General features: G+C 42.7%; 1 protein-coding gene across 1 annotated transcript in view; it reads right to left on the minus strand.

The window, feature by feature from the left end:
* HCN1 (hyperpolarization activated cyclic nucleotide gated potassium channel 1) overlaps positions 1-23501 on the minus strand; it is a 649367-nt gene that overhangs the window by 476532 nt on the left and 149334 nt on the right. The gene's annotated exons all lie outside the window — the stretch shown is intronic.

A 23501-nucleotide genomic window follows, 5' to 3' on the forward strand; every position in this document is an offset into this window, starting at 1 on the left:
GAGAATCAAACTGACTTGTACGTTACAATTGTTAACTGTAAAGAAACCATATAATTAGTAAATGTATACTTAAAGTTTAACAAAGCTGTAAGCTTAACCTGGCAATGAGTTTATCTATAGAAAAGAGTAGTAGAGTGTCAACTACCTACTGAAAAAGGGAGGCAGGGTATTTAGGAAGGAAAATAGGGTAAAGAGGGGAGGAGAAGAAGATTGGTAGGGAGGTAGGGTGGAGGAGAGTGGAGAAGGTGAGGGGAGGTGTGGCGTCCCAGGTGTTTCTTACACGTATCAGTCAGATTGGACAAGAGATACATTGGAGATGATGCCTCTTATGGGAGTAAAAGGGATTCATCAAAATTGGGTGGGAGAAAGTGTGTCACCCAAAGGGACCAGAGGGCTTCGTATCTGGCAACCTTGACAGATATGGTGACCTCTATTTTAGCATGGATCGACGCTTGTGTGACCTTGTTTTTGACAGCAAGGACATAGAGGCTGGAAGTTTTCCAGGATTTGGCGATGATTTGTTTGGCAGCCGTTGTGACCTGCAAGAGGAGTTTGAGCTGGCGTTGGGGTAGATTTGGCGGTCTGAGATTTAAAAGTGCTATAGTTGGGTCAGGTTTTAGAGCTATATCAAAGAGGGTGGAGAGCATGTTGAACCAAAAAGTTTGTGCAATTGGGCATTACCACCAGATATGGTGGAAGTTCCTTTGAGTTGAACAGTCTCTATAGCAGGTGGAGTGGTAATGTGGAACATATTTGGCAATCCTGGTTGGGACCAAGTACCAATGGGTCAGGACTTTGTAATTAGTTTCGAATGCCACAATGTTTTGGAAGGAGGATTTTGTGGCCTGCCATATGTGATGCCAGTCTATATCTTCTAATGTGATTTCCAAGTCACTTTCCCATTTGGAGGTGTAGGAAGGGATAGGAGAGAGTCCTGTGTTAAACAGTTGGGCGTAGAGGGTCGAGATCAGGCCTCATCTGTGCAGGTCCTTATTGCAGGCTTGTTCAAAGAAGGACCTGGAGCGGGAGAAGGAATCTCTGGGAGTCCAGGATGTGAAGAAATGTTTTATCTGGAGGTATCGGAAGATTTCCAAGGCCAGAATATCAGATTACCTAAGGGCCAGAAAAAGATTTATTCCATTGGAAGTTATAAATTTATGGACTCTGATGAGGTTTCTGGAGGACCAATTATGAAAGGAGGATAGGGAGGTCCAGACCAGGTAGAATGAAGGGTTGCGTAAGAAGGAGAGCATGGGGTTATGAGGAGATTGGAGTGAGTGTTTGGACTTAACACGTTCCCAGAGAGAGAGTGAGTGGCATATAACTGGGTTTTGTATAGCACGGCGATCGGAGGGGTGAGGCCAGAGGAGGTTGGCGACAGAGAGGGGGTCGCATTTCACAGATTCCAGGGGCACCCAAAGGGGTATTTCAGCGGTGGAGTGGTACTTGGACAGTTGGGCAAATTGAGCAGCATAGTAGTACTTTGTGAAGTGTGGAAGGCCTAGGCCTCCCCTGGTCTTTGGTGGGTATAGGGTAGAAAGTGGAATTTGGGGTTTGTTGGTGTGCCAGATATAGGAAGATGTTCGTCTCTGTGGTATGCGGAGCTAGTATCCTGGGACCGGGATTGGTAGAAATCGAAATAGATATATTAATTTTAGGTAGAATCATCATTTTGACTGTAGTTATTCTACCCATCCAGGCGAGTGGGAGATGAGGCCATTTGGTGAGGAGGTTGGTGAGGTGGGCAAGCATCAGGGGATAATTGGCTGAGTAGAGGCCTGAAGGGTTAGCTGTGAGCTTAATGCCTAGGTTTGTGATGTCGCAGATAGACCAAGGGAAGGGGAGGGAGGTTTGTAGAAGCGTCAGGTCGGCTGTTGGGATGGAGATGTTTAGGGCTTAGGGCTTTATCAGATTGGCTTGTAGGCCAGGTATTTGGCCAAAGTCTTTCATGAGTTTAAGTATGTTGGGTGTGGAGGTCGGTGGAGATGACATGAAGAGTAGGACATCGTCTGCAAACAGACAATTTATGATGATGGCCACCAACTTCTAGTTTTTACTTTGTTTAGGAAGGACGCCTGACTAATGCAGGTTCCCCTTATAACTGGCTTGTGGGCTTCCCATAGTGAGAGGTGAGATGTCGGAAGTAGAGTTGATAGATAAGTATTCCTTGAGTGCCGTTTCTATTGTTAGGCAGTGTGATGGGGGCGATAGAATTCTGTCATTAGTGTACCAGGAAGAGTCCTTCGTGGAAGGGACTAGGGAGGATAAGGTTGTGACAACAGCGCTATGGTCTGACCAGGAGATAGTAACAATAGCTGACGAGAGGAGTAGGGGTATGGTATCCGTGGTAAGATATGGTCAATACTTGAGAATGTTTTGTAAGGAATGGAATAGAATGTGTACTGAGTTTCGTAGATCTAGGAAGGTGGGATGGAGGAGATTTGTCTAGGAAGGGGTAGAGGGACTGGTTAGAGTCTCCAAAGAGGAGGTGTGTGCCCTTATTGTGAGTCAACTACACCTAGCAAATGGGAAAGAAATGGTAGGGATTTAGAGTTAGGTGTGTAGAAAGATACAACCGTTACTTCGGTGTCAAACAGCATTCCTGATATGAGATAGCGGCCTTCCAGGTCCTTGATTTCAGCCAGGGGTGTGAAGGGAGTGAAGTGGTGGAAGGCTAAAGGAACTCCTCTACTTTTGGAGTTGACTGAGGCTGTATATACTTGTGGGTATGCTCGGTTGAAGAATTTAGGTGTGTATCAGGGAGTGAAATGAGTCTTACAGGCACACAACATGCACTTTAGTGGTGGTAAAAGTTTTAAAGGCTTTGTTCCGTTTGCGTGGGGAGTTTAGCCCTTGTACGTTGAGTGTTAGCATATTTACAGGTCCCATTGTGAGGCTAGGCATGTGTCGTGGTTACATCAAGGAGTGGAGTTATTTAGGCAACACCTGGGGGGGGGGGGGGGGGGGGTAGAGGGGGGAGAAAGAAGGGGCAGGAAGAAAGAGTAATGAAGTACCCTATAGTATTCTACAAATGGTAGCAAATGCCAAAAACATAAGTATGTCACAATATGGGTGTATGATGTCCCCGAGACTAGTGCTACGTCAGGAGCCTGGGGGACAGGAGTAGTGCCATGGACAGATTCCAATGTGGAGTCCATGGTCTAGGAGGCGGGGCGCAGTGACTGCCGCTAGGGTTCAAACGGTCCAACTAAAATTTCTTAAATGGCAACTCGCAAGAGGGGTTGCTTCTATTGCCTCAGCCGTAGTGATAACCGTGACGGAGGCTCAAGTGAGATCTAGGAGGGAACTCATGTTCGCAAATAAGTAACAATTCACTTCGGAATGTTTGCAAATAAGTAACAACTCACTTCGAAAATAACATACAAAATATATTTTGAATAGGGGGTTATGAGCCCTTGGAGCCAAAAGAATGGTAGTTAGCGATTACCTATCAAATAAGCATAGTGTGATTGTAGTGCATAAGGATCAGATCAGATATGATTTTCATAAATACGCTGTGTGGAGAAGTTCAAAATGTTTTGTTTACCAATGGGTAGGCCCCGTGGGGGGGAATCGGTGTCCAACCGGTAAATAGTAGGATCTGCGGCCTGAAGGTGTCCGGCGGTGCAATCTCCATATCCATTGGAGTGGGTTCAGTCCATTGAGCCCAGCTGTTGTGGAACTGGGGAGTCAAATCGTCCCCACTTGTGCGAGTTGGCTTGGTCCTGAGCTTGTGCGGAGTTTTGTGACTTCTGGGGTGAGCAGGAGGTTGATCGGCGACAACTAGAGCTTTCCTGTGGTGTATCTGGAGGCAAAAGGTGAAGTTCTTGTAGGGTAGCTTCAGCTTGGAGATCTTCAGGAGATCTGCATGTGTAGTCACAGCTTTGGAATGAGAAGCAGACAGCGAATGGAATGCCCCACCTATAGGTAATATGGTGTTGTTGCAGAATTTGGAGATGCGGTCTCAATGCTCTCCTTTCAGCGATGGTGAGTGGGGAGAGGTCTTGAAAAAGCTGGTATGGGTAACCCTGGAAAATTTGTGTTTCTTTGTTGCAGATTGCGGTCAGAAGTTGTTCTTTAATGCGAAAAAAGTGTAATTTCGCTATGATGTCCCGTGGTGGGCCTTCTGATTGCGGGGAGTCAGGGCACGGTGAACTCTGTCCATTTCCAGCCATTCAATTGGAATGGCTGGGGCTAGCTCCTGTAAGAGGACCATAACTGTGGACTGTACATCAAGTACTTATTCAGGGAGGCCTCGGATCCGGATATTTGATCGCCTAGCCCTATTCTCAAAGTCCTCCAAGCATGTTTGAAGTGTGAGGTTTTCATCCCTGAGAGCCTAAAGTTCTTCAGAGTGGTTATGGGTGAGTATATCTAGCTCTTCTGCCCTCTGTTCTAATTCAGCTGTTCTGTGACCCAGTTCTCTGATTTCTCTGGACATTTTGTCTGTTAAGTGATCAGATGTTTAAGTGCCTTTGTCAGCATTTTCTCAAATTGTGCGAGCTTGTCTGCTGGTGGCGAGTTAGAATAGGGAGACAGAGGGGTGGCTCCCAGGTCTGTGTCTGACTCACCGTTTATGAGATGCTGCTTTGCAGAGTGGGGGGAAGCGGTATTGTGAGGAGGCTGCCGCCGCCATTTTGGTGAAGGCCCGTGCCAGGACGTCCCGGATTGTTTTCGGCTTTGTTTTGTTGCGGGGGGGTTCCGCGGAGCATGCTGTGCGGTTCGGGCTTGCCTCGGGATGTTGAACGGGAGGTGAGTGGTAGCGGTTCTGGCGTCGGCTATTTATGGCCGTTTATCCCCCGTGTGGAGCCTCAGGCTTGCCTGTCTGCCCTGGAGGCTTTGCGCATGTGCCTCCACTCATATGAAATTTTTATCATGTTGTTCACACAAATAGAGCTAAACCTCTCCCCAAACCAGAAATGAGCTTGGGCATAACTGGACCAGTATTAGAATCCAATGTGCGGCCCCTGCCTGGATGCTGTCATCCATATGGGCCAAATCACCTGCGGATGCCTCTTGTATATGTGCAGCTGTGGGATGGGGAATACACTGGTTGCACATTATTGGCTTACACCGATGACAGCTTTCTGGCAGGCTTGTACAGTCCTAGTCTGAACATGCCCGAGGTGATCATAATTGTAATGTTTATGGTGACCCTTAGGGCCTGCTATTATGATGGACTACAGACTAGGCACTGCAACATTCTGACCAATATGCTGTACTTGTATTGCAGTACTAAGTCCCACGAGACCTAAAAACATGCAAACATGGACTTGAAAAGTTGCTGCTTTTGAAATGCTTTGGGCTCCCATTTGCAAAGCCAGGAATCTGCTGCAGGCACCCCGGCATTTAGTAAGCTCTTAGCATGCCACCAGAGAATGCCTAGTCTTTATTCCTTAGTGTATTTCCAGCTGTCACTTCTAGTGATTATTCAGGGTAGTCAGTAAATGAAGAAAGAAACAGCAGACATTTTTCTAAAAATATTTTCTGCCTTGGAAATTAAATTAAATTGGATTTCCAGGCAAATCCAAATCAGTGCCAATTACCGTATAAAGGCAAAAAATTAAGTTCTATTTCATCTGTCACACTTATAGAGTATATGTCTAAAAATTCTGCAGCTTTTTTGGATTTGGGTTAATCATGTTAATTAGCGAATATAAGAACAATACGTTGCGTATTGCAGATATCATTTGTGTGTTCTGCTCGTCAGGATTGTGTCTCAGGAAATCATAGGAAGCTGTCATTTTTACATTTCAGCTCAGTGAGTAAACATGTCAATAAAAATGCGAAGCCAAAATGCGTTCATGGAAAGGCTGATGACAGACATTACTGCTGCCGAATGAAAGCTGAGTCACATTTCTTGGGTAAGAAAATCCTGATGTTAAAGGGGCTTTTTCTCAAAAAGTAACAAGGAGCGGCCTGCCCGTCATATACAGCTAAGCTGTTTGACGAAAACAAAATATTCCTCTTCAGCATCGCCATCACTTGTTGGGCATCGTTGTCCATTATCAAGAGTATTTTGTCCTGATAAAACGAAGTACACATAGTACTGTGTCCCATTCTCTTAGGTGTCCTGTAATGCTACCTGCGGTGTTGGAAAGGGCGCCCCCCTTTAGCTGAAGGCCGCTCGACATCGTAGCTAGCAAATTGATGGCTGCTTTGTTAGTGAGCGCCTGACCCCAGCTGTGTTGGTTTCCAATATAATGCACACATTTTATTACAGCGCTTTATCCTGGCAAAAGGTTTCGGTTTCCAAGATTTTCTTAGCACATGGGGGCCTCCAGGATCACCTGCCTTGTTTTTGTTTTTTTGGGGTTTTTTTTAACAACTGGGAGAGCACAAAACTTGCCCCCACTGGTTGGAAGGCTCAGCTTTATCACACTCTGGTATTGTTTCTTGCATAAACTCCATGTTAGATTCTTCCAACCCTCCTACCACAGGGTATCAGGACTAATGCAAGATGAGACAGTAGAGCTGCACAATTAATCGTTAAAAAATCGTGATCTCGATTCACCCCCTCTGACGATTTGTCCTGCTGAGTTTGCCAATTCTTTCATATAAACAAGTGGAGAGACTATCTGCTCACTCAGCTGTCAGAAGAAAGCATCCTGGCAGTCTGCCAAGTTTAGAACTTGAAACATTGTAACTAACTTCCTTCTTAGATCAAAGGGATAAACTGCTCTGTGTAGACAAATAACCAGGCAATCTGCCAAGTTTTAAACAACGTGTAAATGCAGGAAGTTTAACCACTTAAAGTCTAAATCTTTTCCTGACACTCCCTTAAAGCGGGGGTCCACCTAAACCGCCAAAAAAAAAAAAAAATATTAAAAGCCAGCAGCTACAAATACTGCAGCTGCTGACTTTTAATACATGGCCACTTACCTATCGCAGGGTCCAGCGATGTCGGCAGGCGACGCCGAGAACCCGCTCGGTTCTCGGCAGCTGCCGCCGCCATCCTAAGTGAGGGAATCAGGAAGTGAAGCTTTGCGGCTTCACTTCCCGGTTCCCTACTGCGCATGCGCGAGTCGCGCTGTGCATCGTAACTGGTCCCCGCTATCTCCTGGGAGCTGTGTGTTTCCCAGGAGACAGCGCGGACTGACAGGAAGAGGCATAGACTCCCATGGGAGTCTATGCCGGAAGTGGGTGCAAATACCTGTCTTAGATAGGTATCTGCACCCCCCTCCCCCCTGAAAGGTGCCAAATGTGACACCGGAGGGGGGGAGGGTTCCGAAAAGTGGAAGTTCCATTTTTGTGTGGAACTCTGCTTTAAGTTAAAATCAATATTTTTTTGCTAAAAAAATTACTTGGAACCCACAAACATTATAATAATATATATATCTATATATAGATATATATATATATCTATATCTCTATATATCTATATCTATATATCTATATCTATATCTATATCTATATATATATATATTAGCAGAGACCCTAGGGAATAAAATGGCAATTCCTGCAATATTTTATGTCACACTGTATTTGCCCAGCGGTCTTTCAAATGCAATTTTTTGGGAAAAAATACACTTCAATAAATAAAAAAAATGAAACAGTAAAGTTAGCACAGTTTTTTTTGTTTTAATCTGAAAGATGATGTTACGCCGCGAGAATCGTGATCTGTCCTCTAAGCAAAAAAATCGCAATTCTCATTTTAGCCAGAATCGTGCAGCTCTACAAGACAGAACTCCCAGGACTGGATTCAACTTTCCAAAAGCTTCTTTGGCCATAGTTCTCTTTTGGGTCACAGGAGTGCACTTACATTTGCTCTCCTGTGACCCAGAATCACTCGACAGCAGGCTAAAGCCCGCTTTCAGCCAACATCATAGAACCGCTTTGCTTTGGTACTTCCTAATGCTGCATGTATGTACATACACCAAGATGAAGGCCCACATTGGCCAATTAAGTATAAAAGTTATAAAGCTAAAAGTTTAGGATTACTAATAACTTGGCTTACCACCCTGGGATAGGTTAGGGCTGAACAGCTCCCACATATTGGGGCATGGCTGGATCTGCCAACGTTATAGATCAAGTAGCCCAAGGCCTTCTACATTAAAGATAACCGAAACACTTCCAGCTAGTCAACATCATCTACTCAGGAACATCTGAACATATTCTGTGCCTGGTATATTATCTAGGAATCAGTGCACTATTGTAATCAGTGCTGAAATTATTGAGCAACAAATAAAGTTTTAATGGGGAAACTTTTATATCATGGTGGTAAAATCAATTAAGAGGAATAAACCAGCCTGCAGCATCAGATGCCATGCCGTGCCTGGATGATTTCCAGCAGGTGCAACTTCTCAAACTCCCATCAGTACCAAGCTGGCAGCATCCTCCCTGCAGAACAGCAACACCCACACAAGAACCTGACTTCCCTCAACATTTTTCCTGTTTATCCAGATTCTCTGCAGGATCTGAATGTTTATTTGGGCTCAGCTTCGCTGGGTTCCATTGCTAACATCTCAGTAATGTTACTAAAAGGATCAGTTAAAAAACATTGTTGCTTTTTTCCTTTATAATTTACAAGGACTGTCGAAAATATGCTTACGCTAAAGAATACATAGGAGAATGAACAGTTGAAAGTTATTATATTTAATGTTTTTCGGGGCACCCAGCGTTATAAGTGGCACTCTTTTTTAGTCTACTACAATATGAATAGACTACCTCAGGAACTAGTTCTGGTCAGCTCAGTAGATTTCTTAGATGCATTCCTAAGGGTCGGTTCACACATGGGCAACACGACTTTAACGCGACTTTGTACCGCGACTTCAACGCGGCTTCAGCGCGACTTTGGCACGACTTCGGCAAATTACGAGGCGACTTCAAGTCGCCTCCATGACGGGCGACTTCGCTGGCGGCCCCCCCCCACCGTACCAGGCCGCATGCCCTCAACATGGGGGGTGCTTTGGGGCATGGGGAGCGCAGTGTGCGCCCCCCCCCCAAAGCACCTTGTCCCCATGTTGATGAGGACAAGGGCCTCTTCCCGACAACCCTGGCCGTTGGTTGTCGGGGTCTGCGGGCGGGGGGCTTATCGGAATCTGGGAGCCCCCTTTAATAAGGGGGCCCCCAGATCCCGGCCCCCACCCTATGTGAATGAGTATGGGGTACATGGTACCCCTACCCATTCACCTAGAGAAAAAAAGCGTCAATAAAACAAACAGTACACAGGTTTTTAAAATAATTTATTAGGCAGCTCCGGGATCTTCTTCCGACTTCGGGGGTTCTCTTCCGACTTCGGGGGTCTCTCCGCTGTCTCCTCCCGGTGTCCGCATCTTCTGCCGGCTCCTCCGCTATCTTCTGCAGCTCAATTGCTAGCGGTGGTCCGGACTTCTGCCTTCTTCTTTTCTTCCAGAGATGTTGACACGACGCTCTCTCCAGCTGGAATGGTCTCTGAACGCTCCGCAATGGACTTATATAGGCGGTGACCCCGCCCCCTGAGGTCACTGTCCCAGGGCATGCTGGGGCTGTGCCGTCATAAGGGGGCGTGGTCATCACCCGGTGACCACGCCTCCTAAAACGTCACAGACCCAGCATGCCCAGGGACTGTGACGGCATAAGGGGGCGGGGTCACCGCCTATATAAGTCCCTTGCAGAGCGCACAGAAACCATTCTGGCTGGGGAGAGCGTCGTGTCAACATCTCTGGAAGAGAAGAGGGAAGAAGATGATCCAGAGGTCCGGACCACCGCTGGCAAAAGAGCGCCAGAAGATAGCGGTGGAGCCGGCAGAAGATGCGGACACCGGGAGAAGACGCCGGAGAGACCCCCGGAGTCGGAAGAAGATCCCGGAGCTGCCTAATAAATTATTTTAAATACCTGTGTACTGTGTTTTTTATTGACGCTTTTTTCCCTAGGTGAATGGGTAGGGGTACCATGTACCCCATACCTATTCACATAGGGTGGGGGGCCGGGATCTGGGGGCCCCCTTATTAAAGGGGGCTCCCAGATTCCGATAAGCCCCCCGCCCGCAGACCCCGACAACCAACGGCCAGGGTTGTCGGGAAGAGGCCCTTGTCCTCATCAACATGGGGACAAGGTGCTTTGGGGTGGGGGGGGCCGCAGCGCGCCCCCCTCCCCCAAGGCACCAAACCCCCCATGTTGAGGGCATGCGGCCTGGTACGGTTCAGGAGGGGGGGGGCGCTCGCTCGTCACCACCCCCATTCCTGTCCGGCCGGGCTGCGTGCTCGGATAAGGGTCTGGTATGGATTGGGGGGGGACCCCCCACGCCGTTTTTTCGGCGTAGGGGGTTCTCCTCAAGGTCCATACCAGACCCAAGGGCCTGGTATGCCCCTGGAGGGGGAACCCATGCCGGATTTTTATTTAAAATTTGGCGCGGAGTTCCCCTCAAGATCATTTGAGCACAAGTCGCATGCCGAAGTCGGATCATGCGAGACGGCGATCCGACTTTGATCCGACTTCAATGATAGTCAATAGGCTGAAGTCGGATCAAAGTCGGATCAAAGTAGTACAGGGAGTACGCTCTGAAGTCGGAGCAACTTCAGTAGTGTCTATTAAGACGCTAGCGTTAACTCCCATTGAAACTATTTCTGGAGCGACTTGGGGCGACTTGGGGCGACTTGAGGACGTACAAGTCGGATCCCAAGTCGCCCCAGTGTGAACCGAGCCTAAATGCACAAACTATAATTGGATATTAATATTTACAGGTAATAACATCAGAGATTGTTGATCCAGGGAATATAAGATTGCCTTCTGAGATTAGGAAGAAATGTCCTTTTCCCTTAGGGTTTTTTTTTTTTCTGCCTTCCTCTAGATCAGGGGTCTCCAAGTTTTCTAAACAAAGGGCCAACTTACTGTCCTTCAGACTTTAGAGGGGCTGGACTGTGGTTGGCTGGAGTGGAAATTTTCCAGGCATCAGCGGGAATAAATATCGCCACATTTGGTACTAGGGGTAGAAATAGTGCCCCGTAGTTGGTATCATTGGGTGAAATAGTTCCCCATCCATAGTTTGGGTCATTGTGAGAAATGGTGCCCCACTGTTAAGGTTAGTTGGCAGAATAGCATCTTATATAAGTGGGAAGAAGGGTGTCCCAAGGGCCGAATAAAGGCAAGCAAAGGGCCGCAAGTTGAGACCACTGTTCTAGATCAACTGTGGGTATAGGATTCTACAGAACTGTGCAAAAGTTTTAGGCAGGTGTGAAGAAATGCTGTAAAGTAAGAATGCATTCAAAAATATAGATTTTTATCAAGTTACAAAATACAAACTGGGCAAACAGGAAAAAAAAAAAAAAACGAAATCAAATCAATATTCGGTGTGGCTACCCTTTGGATTCAAAACAGAATAAATTCTTCTAGGTACAGCAGTGGCGGCAAACAAACAATCCCCCCCCCCGGCAGTCAGCACTTACCCCAGCTAGCCCATCAGCCAGCCCCGCACTTACCCTATCCAGGTCGCGAGCGGATTTCCCTCCTGGTCGATCCTGTCGCTTCTCCCCCACTGCCAATCTTAGTCTTAGAACCCGCTTCTTGTCCTGATTGGCCCAGGAGGAGAGGCAGGAAGACAATAGCGAATGTTGATTTGCTAATGTCACAAGTGGGTGGGCTCGGGCGCAGTGCTCTGAGCTCCAAGCCCACCCTTTGTAAAGACAATTAGAGCCTCCAGCTCTAATCATGTGCTTCAAAAAAAAAAAAAACCCTTATAGTAATCCTTGCGTCCGGTGCCCCGTATGGAGATTAGGGGCCAGGCGCATGGAGATTAGGGGTGTGGCGGCCCTGCATCCCTTATGGAGTGACCGCTGCTGAGGTTCACATTGTTTGTGTGCAGTTTTTGAGGGAACTAGGCAGGTAGGTTGTTCCAAACCTCTTGGAGAACTAATCACAGATCTTCTGTGGATATAGGCTGCCTCAAATCCTTCTGTCTCTTCATGTAATCCCAGACAGACTCGAAGATGTTGAGATCAGGGCTCTGTGGGGGCCAAACCATCACTTCCAGGATTTCTTCTTCTTCTTTACACTGAAGATAGTTCTTAATATTAGCTGTATGTTTTGTCCTGGTGCAGAATAAGAATGGGGCCAATCACAAGCCTACCTGATAGTATGGAATTATGGATAAATATCTGCCTGTATTTCTCAGTATTGAGGACACAACCAAATTACGGGCTGCTTAACTAAGCTTAAGTCCACTCCTTACCATTAATTGGTTCCCCAAAACAAACAGGCAGTTCTTGTACCTATTGTTTTGGCAACCTTTTCACCCAGCAGCATGCTACCACAAGCAGAGAGAATGAAAAAGAGAAGGAAACATCAGTCAGTTCACATATAGAAAAAAGCCTGTGGACAGCTGAGACTAAGGGCCTGGTTCACACTACTATGACTTTGATGTATCCTGAGCTGCACAGAATTGGAAGATAAAGAAAATCTCATTGTTTTCAATGGTGCCAGTTCTAATCAATGAGACTTAGCAATGGGCAATTTTGGAAAGGGTTCCTGCACTAATCTTATGTGCTTTACAGTGTCACTTGGCCCCCATAGACTATGCAAAGTCACATCAAAGTTTTTAGGCACTTTGTGTGCATCTAGCAGCAATCACCGCAGCTAATAGCTGCGGCCCCACCTAGCCGCCGGAATCCGAAGACTGCTGTTGCAGTTCGTACTGGCCTAAATCACAGTTGTGCCTAATAGCTCTCAATGAAACAGTTGGTAAAAGGAAGATTTTCCTTCTACCACTGTTCCAGTGACAACACTTTTGAACTTTATGTTCTGGTGACAGCAGGGTCCTCCTTCTGCAGTGGGGAGATGGGTTTTTCCTTACTTATATATATGCACACTGCTCAGTTCAGAAGTACTGGGAGCTCAAGCTGTGTTATGAAACAGTGGACCCAGGAAGAACCTAAATTCACAGGAAATGGGGTTCAAGGACACTTCCGGCTATTCAACCTGGAAGACTTAGGACATTTTACAATAAAAAAGGAGTACTGCGGGATAGCTACAGGTAAAACAGGTATTTTAGTATTGCTGCAAAAGGTGCATAGTAATAAGGACAGTAATAAGGATCCAGTAAAACAAATATATTTCTAGATTTAAGGCATATGTGTTGGTTTTTATTACTAAGATCCATGAAGGTTTACAACCAACACAAATTGACAATCCTCACAATAACAACCAGCATTAGATAGACTGTCACTTTTTCAAATGTGCATTGTTCCACAATAATAACATTTAAAATGTAAATATAAAAAAAGGTAAACCTTTTACTAGTCACCCAAAGAAAATCTGGATCAAAGAGATTACATTCTAAGAATGAGGAGTTTGGATATTGAACTGAAGGAGAATTATGGAGATCACAGCCTAGTGTGGAGGCATTAAAGGGCTTAATACAGAATGTGTTCCTAATTCCCCACTTCAAAAGGTATAACACTGGAGTCAATATGACCAAAGTGAAACAATAGCTGACAATGTACGTACTTAAGTGTTGGCTCCCTTCTGCCATCTACAAGATTATCAGGAGATGTTGGACTTAACAGGGATTTTTTTTTATAAAAAATTATTTATAAAAAGTAAATAATAATGTAGGCAAGTCATAACGAAGAGCATTTATATAAAGTACAATATCTATACATCCATGTAACAAAAAAACAGATTGCCCTTGGAATATATTTGGAAGGTACAGGTTAGTTCCAGAAAGGGGGAAGTGTGGGCTCTATAGTACTACACACTATGCAGCTAAATGTAGGATCTGCATTGTTCCCATTTTCATTTGTTGTAGGGTAAGGGTGTAAAAAAAGTTGGTAGGTATAGTTGGATAGTGTAGAGGGTGGAAGGATAATTAAGGCTGGGGAAGAGGTGATGGAATGGGAGGAGGGGAGGGGCAGTTTAGGGCGAGTTGGGATGGGAGATTGGTTGGGGGGTCATTCTACAGTTGCCCAAGACTACTACTCTTTTTTGGAAAAAAAAAGCATCAAGCAGGGCACTATAGTAGTAAAAGTGGGCTTGTGAGGAAGAGATTTATCTTCTTGGGAGTAGGTGAAGTTTTCCCAATAGAACCACGTTTTCCTAAACTTTTCTCCTTAATGTTTGAATGTAGAGGATAGGTCTTCCATGGTGTATAGTTACCGGACTTTTAAACACGGCAGGGCGAAGGTGGGATGGGGGTCTGCTTCCTACACAGTGGAATACATGCTTTTTCTGGCAAAATAAAGTGAATCGAAAGAAAGTTTATATCAGCGTTTAGATGCTCAACAGGGATTTTGAGTTTGTGCGCCATGCTGAAAGAACATACTATATGTGCTTTTTGTCATTCTTGTCTTAGGGAATTTACAGAAGCATACCTATTCATTTGGTATCTGTAGCTATGTCCCTCCACCTACAATGACTTCACCTACAATACCCATTCCATCTTCTTGAAGCAACAGGGGGGCTGTACTTAGATTTCCTGCTTACCAAAACACATACTGTACAATATTAAAAAGCAGCATCAGCTAATTTAATCCACAAAAAATATATTACCAAATAATAATAGGCCTGTATACAGCTTTGTAAATAAAATAAAAAAAATCAGATAAAAGCAAAAACGTAATATCCTAGAAAAAAAAAACACCCTTATATTAATATTTTTTTTATCCTTCAGAAAATGCGTCACATGGAAGCTAAAATGGCACCTTATATATTTATATTAAACAGTCAAACTGTATGAAATTTACTCCAGGAAATAGTTTGAGGGCAAAATAAAGCCAAACTCCGCAACAAACATAATTAACTATTCCACGTCCTCATGCAATCCTCGATTGACAAAATTTCCCCTACGGCAATAAATATATCAAGGTCAAGCCGGGTGATTCTTTATGTATGTCATATTAAAAATGTGTATTGCCAGCTGGGTTTGACAAATTAAAAAGGATATTAAATATGTTTTAATATTTTATTTAATACCCAAGGTTAAATTTAGCATTTCTGCTTAGTGCGTTACAATTTTATTTCTCAGTTGGCTGATTTTTTTTTTTTTTTTTAGTGAATGTATTTTCCTGGTTTACGAATGCACAGAAGAGACAGACCATTTATGTAGAAAAAAAAATTAAGGCATACTACAATAGGGTCTCTTGTGTAAATCGATATGTATTTTCATTTTTTTTTCTTTTTGTGATAGCATATAAAAGATTACACGCATGAATATAAAAAAATGTAATTCTATTGTTTTTATAACTTTTACTGTCATATATTTAACAGTAAGTTAATAAGATCATGTCTTGTTACCCATAGCGACCAATCAAGTATTCTGATTGCAGAGGGGGAAAGAAGGCGTTTTCTTGATACCATACTCAAACATAAGCCCTCTAGTATCTTAAGACAACTAATCTTATTAAATTGCATGCGTTAGGATTTAGATTTTATCTTATTAAGTAAGCGTAAAGACCAATGATGTACAAGAACTTGCAGTAACCAGTCAGAAATTAGATTTTATTCATTTAAAGTTGTTACAGCTGCTCAAGTTCTCTTGGTAGTGTCCATAGATTGTCTTATCCCTGTCGTTACATTGGTCCTGCATGGACATGTAGAAAAAAAAAATTGTAATTTGGAAAAAAAAAGGAATTAAAGTGTATCTAGAGCCAAAAACTCCCCCTCCCCCACCCCATTTTGCTGTATTTTTGCCATCTGTGTCTCAGAGAGATTTCTCTTTACTTCTGGTTTGTGAAGGATATCCCCACAGTTGGCATCAGAAGATTTCCCCTCTACTCCATTTCAGACAGAATATCCCTAAGGGGACACAAACCACAACAAAAACCTGATACTGTGTTGAAGATGAGGGACTCTGGACTATTAGGATAGCTGTAGTATGCACTTGGTAGTTTGTAAAGGTTTGTAGGCAACTCTCTGGTCCTAAGGACCCTTTGGGATGGTCCTACGGTAAACGTTTAGGAGGGTTAAGGGGAAGAAAGCACCCCTCTGCTGGTAAAAGTCTAAAGTTCTAAAACACTATACACCTACAGTAGTCTCTTATTTATTGCATTTTGTAACCTAAAGAAGGGTGTCATCCTGTACCGAATCTGATTATTCTGTTAACAATTATAACAAACGTGCAAGCTTTTCTATGAAAGATTTATATTTTATCTCTCAATCTTAAAGTGGAGTTCCACCCGCCCGTTTAAAAATTAAAAGTCAGCAGCTACACATACTGTAGCTGCTGAGTTTTGACATTAGGACACTTACCTGTCTTGGAGTCCAGCGATGTCAGCACCTCAGCGGATGCTTACATCGGTTGGTCGGGTGCTGCTGCCGCCATTGCTGGTAAGGGAACCCGGCCATGAAGCCTTTCGGCTTCACGGCCGGGTTCCTACTGCGCATGCGCGAAGGGGAGGGAGGAGGAGTGGGCAGAGCTGCTGACGTACTTTGCCGCGGCCGAGTCTTTTGGGTGGAACTCCGCTTTAACTTCTGTCTGAGAATGAGGATAGGACCTACAGATTAGAAGTAATTCTACCTCTAGTTCAGCCACTTAAATATTGACACACAGTACTAGGGCTGAAACAACTAATCGATTAATCGACAACTAATCGATTATGAAAAATTAATCGATTACTATTTTCATAATCGATTAATCGGCCAGTAAAATAGTGGGGTTAAAAAAATAAAATGAGCCCTTTATAGTACAAAAAGAGCAAATCGCTACTGTAAATATTACTTTCACCGTTCTACAGTAAAAAAAATGAACCCCTTACAGTTGCGATTATTTGCATTTTTGTACTATAAAGGGCTCATTTTAGTTTCTTTTAACCCCATTATGTTACTAAACGTCTTAGACCTGGTTCACATCTATGTGTTTTTTGGTGCTTTTTGCAGAAACACACTACAGTTAATTTAACATGGTTTCCTATGGGACACGTTCACATCTATGCTTTTTTTCAGCCGCTGCGTATTTGGAAAGGGTCAAGGACTTTTTTTTCTTAATGCAAAATGGTGCTTTTTAGGTTCAATATACTTCAATGGAGAAGCTGCAGAAAAGCATGTAATGCGTTTTTGCAGCAATTTGTATTTTTTAATCTGCCCAACAACAAATTGGCCAAAAAAACAGTATTTCTCTTCTAATAGTGTATACAGTATATCTCCTCTAATAGTGAATATACAGTATATCTCTTCTGTCTGTTATTCTCAGAGTGGATTCAATATTTTGCTCCCTAACCATATAGTTGGTTGTTTATATTTACCACTGCATAGAGATATTTAAGAATGAATTGCCTTTTTTTTTAAACTTTACATATTAACTAAATTATACACCACACTTTTTTTTTAAGGTTATTAACCGATTAATCGATTAATCGAAACAATAATCGGCCAACTAATCGATTATGAAAATAATCGTTAGTTGCAGCCCTACACAGTACCTTCTCTGCCAACTAGTGCGCATAACACATTTACATATCTCAAATCCTTCATCGTGATCCACTCCATATGGTTAAAAAACTCTGATTGTGAACTTCTCTAAACATCAGCAAGTTGAGAGTTAACAGGCAAAGCTTTCAAAACACAACAAAATTAGTCCACAATATGACCCTTGTACGCATTTAGAAGGAATAAAGCTTATGGTTTCAGGGATCGGATTGAAAGTGAACCTGGTGTTACTTATTATTCTCTCTGTACACCTACCAACTTATGTTACGATGAGCTTCATTCCCTCTGTCATTTTACGTTCAATTAACACATCTGTTATGTTTGTCCTTGTGAACTCAATAAAACCATCTAACAAGGAAAGTGGACCTGGATTCAAGAATGTAAAGATTTTGAACGCTCTTGTAAACATGACCCTAATACTAAAAGGGCTTATTCAGATGATTTATACATCTATACTTGAGAAATGGGCACCACACCCACATTCATATCTGACTAAATGGGAAAATGATATTGGTACACCCATATAAGAAAAGATTGGTGTTGTGTCTGGCACATCACAGCCCATTGTTCCGTCAATACTGCTGCAATTGAATCCAATTATAAAACTATGAGGTGGTATATGGTTCCCCAATGTTTAGCTAAAATCAAACCTACAATCTCTGATAAATGTTTTTGCGGCCATTCAAATGTTGGTACCTTCCTTCATATATGGTGGGAATGTCCCAAAATCAAGCAGTTTTGTACAGGCATATCAAATGCGCTATACCCTTTCCGGAAAAAAGACTAAGCAAAAATCGAAAAACCAAAAAGGGAATCACCAATAATCAATTTCACTTTCCAACATTTTTATTCACTGCTACCATACTAACTTTAGCAAAAGCCTGGTGGTCCTCCTTACCAAACGCTACATCGGATAGAAACAAAATGATGTGGTATACGTCTAATGAAAAACTTGCGGCAATCCTCTGACATTTCTCACAAATATGAAAAAATATGGTCCCCTTGGCTTTCATCCTTTCTTCCTCCAAACTTTGAAAGATCCCTCTTACGCTTATGAAATACCAGTTATTTTTTTTTATTTATTTTTTTAGGTGACCCATATTAGTGATCCTTATCTTGATATTTCTCTACTGCTCGTTCTTCCCATTCCTTTACATATTGTTTATACCTTATTGCTCTGATTCATTTCTCCTTTCTTCTATCTACAAATTTATGTGTAGGACTTAACCTAGTCATTATTCATATCTTCATGTATTTTCTAATTTGTATTTTCTTTCCCCTAAATTCTTAAACTAATAAAAATGTATTTATTAAAAAAAAAAAAAAAAAAGTAAAGATTATCTGGCAGGGAATATCTGGAACTGTTAACTGTGACTACACAGTACCCTGAAAACAGGATCTATTTTGAATTCCTCCTGAACAGCAGCAGTGAATCTCCTTTTTCCTTTTCCTTGACCATAGCAAGATCATCTAGGGCTCTGCTGCCTCTGACTGCTAGTCTCATGAGCTTCAGAGTGAGATTTGGCATGGCCACTACTGTGCTGCCCACTGTTCTCCTTGCTGGAGAGGAAGCTAACCCTTAAGTAAATGAAATGCAGGAATCTCTCTGCTTCATTCATTCTTTGGATCTACTTCTTCCATCTTTACTGCTTCTGGAACATTACTCCAATTATCAGGGGAACCGCTCTAACATGAGAAAGCACTCTACCAAGATGGCCACCTCCACATAGAGACACAGGGCTCAATTCACAAAGTGGTATTTTCCTCTTTAAAATCTGAGGTAAAATACTACATAGCGAAATTCAAATCTAAAATAAGGCATGAGATATTTAATTAAAATGTAAGGTATTTATGTCATGAAACCATTCAGTATTTTATCTCATGACGTGATATTTAGTGGAATGAATACAGTGAAAGATTAGAACCCCTGTCAGTTTTTATTGCTAATAAAGAGGTAAAATGGCTTAAACTCGTCGAAATATGACAACTAGCTAAGTTAGTGTGGTCCCTGCAGCATATGTAAGGGAAAGCTGCTTTCACAGGACACACGTGGTGTATCAAAATCAAGTAAATAAAAAAAAATATCTTTATACATTTCAAATATTTAATGAAAATAGAAGAAAACATCACACACACACACACACACACACACACACAATATATAAATACAATTCTTTAACCAATAAAAAGAAAAAAAGAAAAAAAAAAGAAAGAATGAACGTCATCATTGGGGAGATTTCCTTTCCCCTTCTGTCCTAAAACCAAAATACAAAAAATTACCACGCTTCACAGACCCAAATAATAAATAAAAAGCTGCAGTCTCTATTCGTGAGGCATACACAAACACAGAAACCAAAAAATATATAACTGAACTGAGCTAATCAGAAATTGAAATGTTATACATTGAAACATAAGTGAATGACATCCCATATACCAAGGAAGATAACTATAGTGATATAAAAATTGTATGATCTTAAATAATATAGTTTTATTTTGTCACCCAGTTTGGATTATTCAAGATCATACAATTTTTATATCACTATAGTTACCTTCCTTGGTATATGGGATGTCATTCACTTATGTTTCAATGTATAACATTTCATTTTCTGATTAGCGCAGTTCATTTATATATTTTTTGTCCTAAAACCAAGACAGAGGTGAGAGGAAATCCCTACAAATTAAACGAGACCCTTGGGGCCCCCAGGTCACCAGAACTAGTGTCCCCATTGGAACATTTCCCCTCTATTACTTTTCTGGGGACAACCGAAAATTTGGGATTTTCTTTCACTCTCAATGATAATGCTAAATCATACAATTAGAGGAGGGTGAATCTCCCTAACAGTGGCACAGAAAACAATGAAAACTTTACTTATACTTTAAGTAAATCAACCTCGACTGTTGTGTTTTTTCATATTTAGGTTTCTATACATTACCGTTGAGGAACTGATCCAAAAAGGTAGAGATCCCTCCAAATTAGTTATTTTTACATTCCTTAAATACCTCATGCCTGGACCACTACTTATTTAACTCATGCATTTATTTCCTTCAGTAAATTGACTTTAATTCCGTTTTATGAGGTATTTATCAAGTGTTTTTGCTTTTTGAGGTAAATACCTCATAAGGTGATAGTGAACTGACATTTTCAGCATCGCATTATAGAATTGGAAAACATGTGTCACGTGATTCAATCTCATGCGATATTCTGTAGCGAATTGAGCCCACAGTGTGAAACAAGTCATGGTTGTAACAAGTCAGTAATAGGTGAAGCAATATGGGTGACTAGGACTTTGCCCTCTGCTTACCTTTTTAGAGCAGAGCTTTTACAATTCAGAACCTCGAACTAGTAATAGCGTGGGCCAGTAGCGGCTGGTGGGGTTTTTTTTGTGGGGGCAGCAAACAACCCCCCCCCCATTGGGCCACCGTTGGCATCACTAGCACAACTACCCCTCTGAGGCATGGCATGGCACTAACACCCCAAGTAACCCCCCCACCACCCGCTGTCCTTACCCCAGTGAGAGAAGCGGCGGAGCTGATACAGCCATCTTCCAGGCCTGTCCTTAAGCGCGGTGGGCTCAGGGAAAGCTGCTCCGGTGTCCTCTCCTCTCTTCTCTCCGGTGCATCTCCTCTCTGCTCCTCCCGGCGCTAGGCATCCAATAGGATCGCCTGACATTTTGGCCAATCGGGCAACGGGTTTCATAACCGCTTCCCAATTGGCCGGGAGGAGGATCATTGTTGCAACAGCGAATAGTCATTCGCTGTTGCAACACACCTGGGTGGGCTCCGGTCGCATGCTCTGCAACCCGAGCCCACCCTATTTGGAAGCCTATTAGAGCCTCTTGCTCTAATCAGGTTTAAAAAAAAAACCCTGGCCGCTGTAATTCAAATTGTAATTTTACTTCACCTAGGAGGCAGCCACGGATAGATTCATGCTACGCATAAATCTATCCACTACATATAGGGGGTGGCATGGAGAGAGAGGGCGGCACCCGGGCGCCCCTAATGGATGGGCTTTATAACTTTGGGAGGGACTTCATAGCTACTTTTTAAAAATACCCTATACGACTTGTACTTTAAAAATCTATCTACCTCCTTCACAGTATACCCAATGCATCAAAAACTACAAGGGCACTTTGATGGAAGAAAAAAATTGTAAATAATGAGGCATGCTTCAACTCTATATTCATATAAAACAATATTCCTCACTGCAATCCACTGCCTTCTGTTTAGGTTTGGAGATGATCCCAATGTTAATTATTGCTGACACATCATTGTTAGCACAGTCCCTAAGTACCAACAGTAATAAGTGGTGCTATGTTACAGGGGAAGCACAAGAGAGTTCTAATTGATAAGATACAGGCAATATCATCGTAATGAAACTTTACAATGGGCGCCTGGATTGCAGATGCCCTAAAATTGTTTCTGAGGTCCCAGGATAAAATGTAATTTGCTTTAAAAAAAAAAAAAAAAAGCTCTCTTCAGTTAATAAAACAACTGAGATGAATGGGGACGTGAAAGAAACTAGTGACAGCATATGCAACAATCTTAGCATTCAGACCCAAATTAAACCTTAAAGTGTATGTAAACCCTCACATATACACAGTGAAGAACAGCCTCAGATGATACACAGAGATGAAACAAATCCTCCTACATAAGTTTTACATGTATATCTGCTGTCTTCAGCTTTCTATATTCTTTAGAAAGTGAACATCGTCTTACAGATTTTCTCTTCCTCTTCCGCAATGGGAGTGGATTATTGGCATACAGCCAAGACTTCTGATTGGAGGAAAGGCACACACCCCCCCTTCACATAGGAAAAGGAAGGAAGGCATGTGCAGAGCTGTGCTGTGACAAGACAAGCTCTTTGCTAATCTATTTATAGCAACCTCCCATGTCACAAATTTCAGGCTGGTTTTATTTTTCTTGACTCAGTTTTCATGCTGATAACTGCAACGAAACAGCAGAAACATACGGGACTTTGTGCTTTGGAGAGGTACGAAAACGCTACAGATCTATGTGCTTAGGTCAAATTTCATGAATGAGGTTTACATCCACTTTAAAGTAGAACTATGGGCAACATTTTTTTTTCCCCATTTTGGAGAGAGCAAGAGAGGGTTATTTCCCATGAGAGATTTGTTTTCACCATCTGTGTCCCATTGTGGAGATTTCCCTTCACTTCCTGTCCCATAGCCAAACAGGAAGTGAGAGGAAATCCTTGCATATTAGGGGAATTTCTTGGGGAACCTCAGGTCACCAGAACTAGTGTCCTTATTGGAAGATTTCCCCTCTATTACTTTCTGGGGACAACCCAAAATTTGGGATTTTCTTTTACTTTCATTGAAAATTTTAAACAGGACAAATTGAGAGGATGAATCTAGTTAACGGGACACAGACAGCACTAACAACTGACAGGGGTTGTAATCCCTCTGAACTCTATCCAAAACTAAAAAAAAAAAAAAAAAAAAAAAAAAAAAAAAATTTGCCCTTAGTTATTCTTTAAAAGACATCAAAACAAAGTTAGCTATGCAGATTATATAATCTCCCTCCTACACTATCCAGCACAATCCTGAAAGAACTATAAACACTGCAATCTTCTCAAAGCTACCGTTTGTATACTCTCCTTCCTCCCAACAGTTTCAAATGGCAATGCCCTGGATCTGCTGACAGGCCATTTGGTCTGGCCACTGCATTATCAAATAGAGACAGGGAGCATGCACCATCTCATTTTTCAAGAGGAGATGGAGGTTGAAGGGATACCGTATGGGCAATGTGAAGGTACACCAAGAAACCCTTCCATCCCATTCCATATATTCACCGATCCGAGCTTCCTTGCTATCCTTGGACCCCTAACTCGTTTCTGAAACCAAACGAGGCTTCCAGGTATAGGTGAGTACATGACTATTCAATCTCCAGGCCTGAACACTGGCACGTATGTGTGTATAGGGGAACAGGGGAGAGGGAAAGCTTACACAGGCTGCACAGCGGCCAGTTGGTGAGGAAACACGGATCATTGAGTATACTTTGGTTTGATGGGCTATCAGGAGGCACTGAAGTTGGCGGTGTGTTTTTAAGTGGTGCAATGGCCACCTTTGAGACCATATTGTGAAAGAGGCAGAAGCAGACAATTTCCAAAGATTCATCTTCAGCCTCAAAGCTGCCATATCTTA

The sequence above is a fragment of the Aquarana catesbeiana genome, linkage group LG01 (genome assembly GCF_042186555.1).
Source record: "Aquarana catesbeiana isolate 2022-GZ linkage group LG01, ASM4218655v1, whole genome shotgun sequence".
In the NCBI taxonomy this organism is placed as follows: Eukaryota; Metazoa; Chordata; class Amphibia; order Anura; family Ranidae; genus Aquarana; species Aquarana catesbeiana.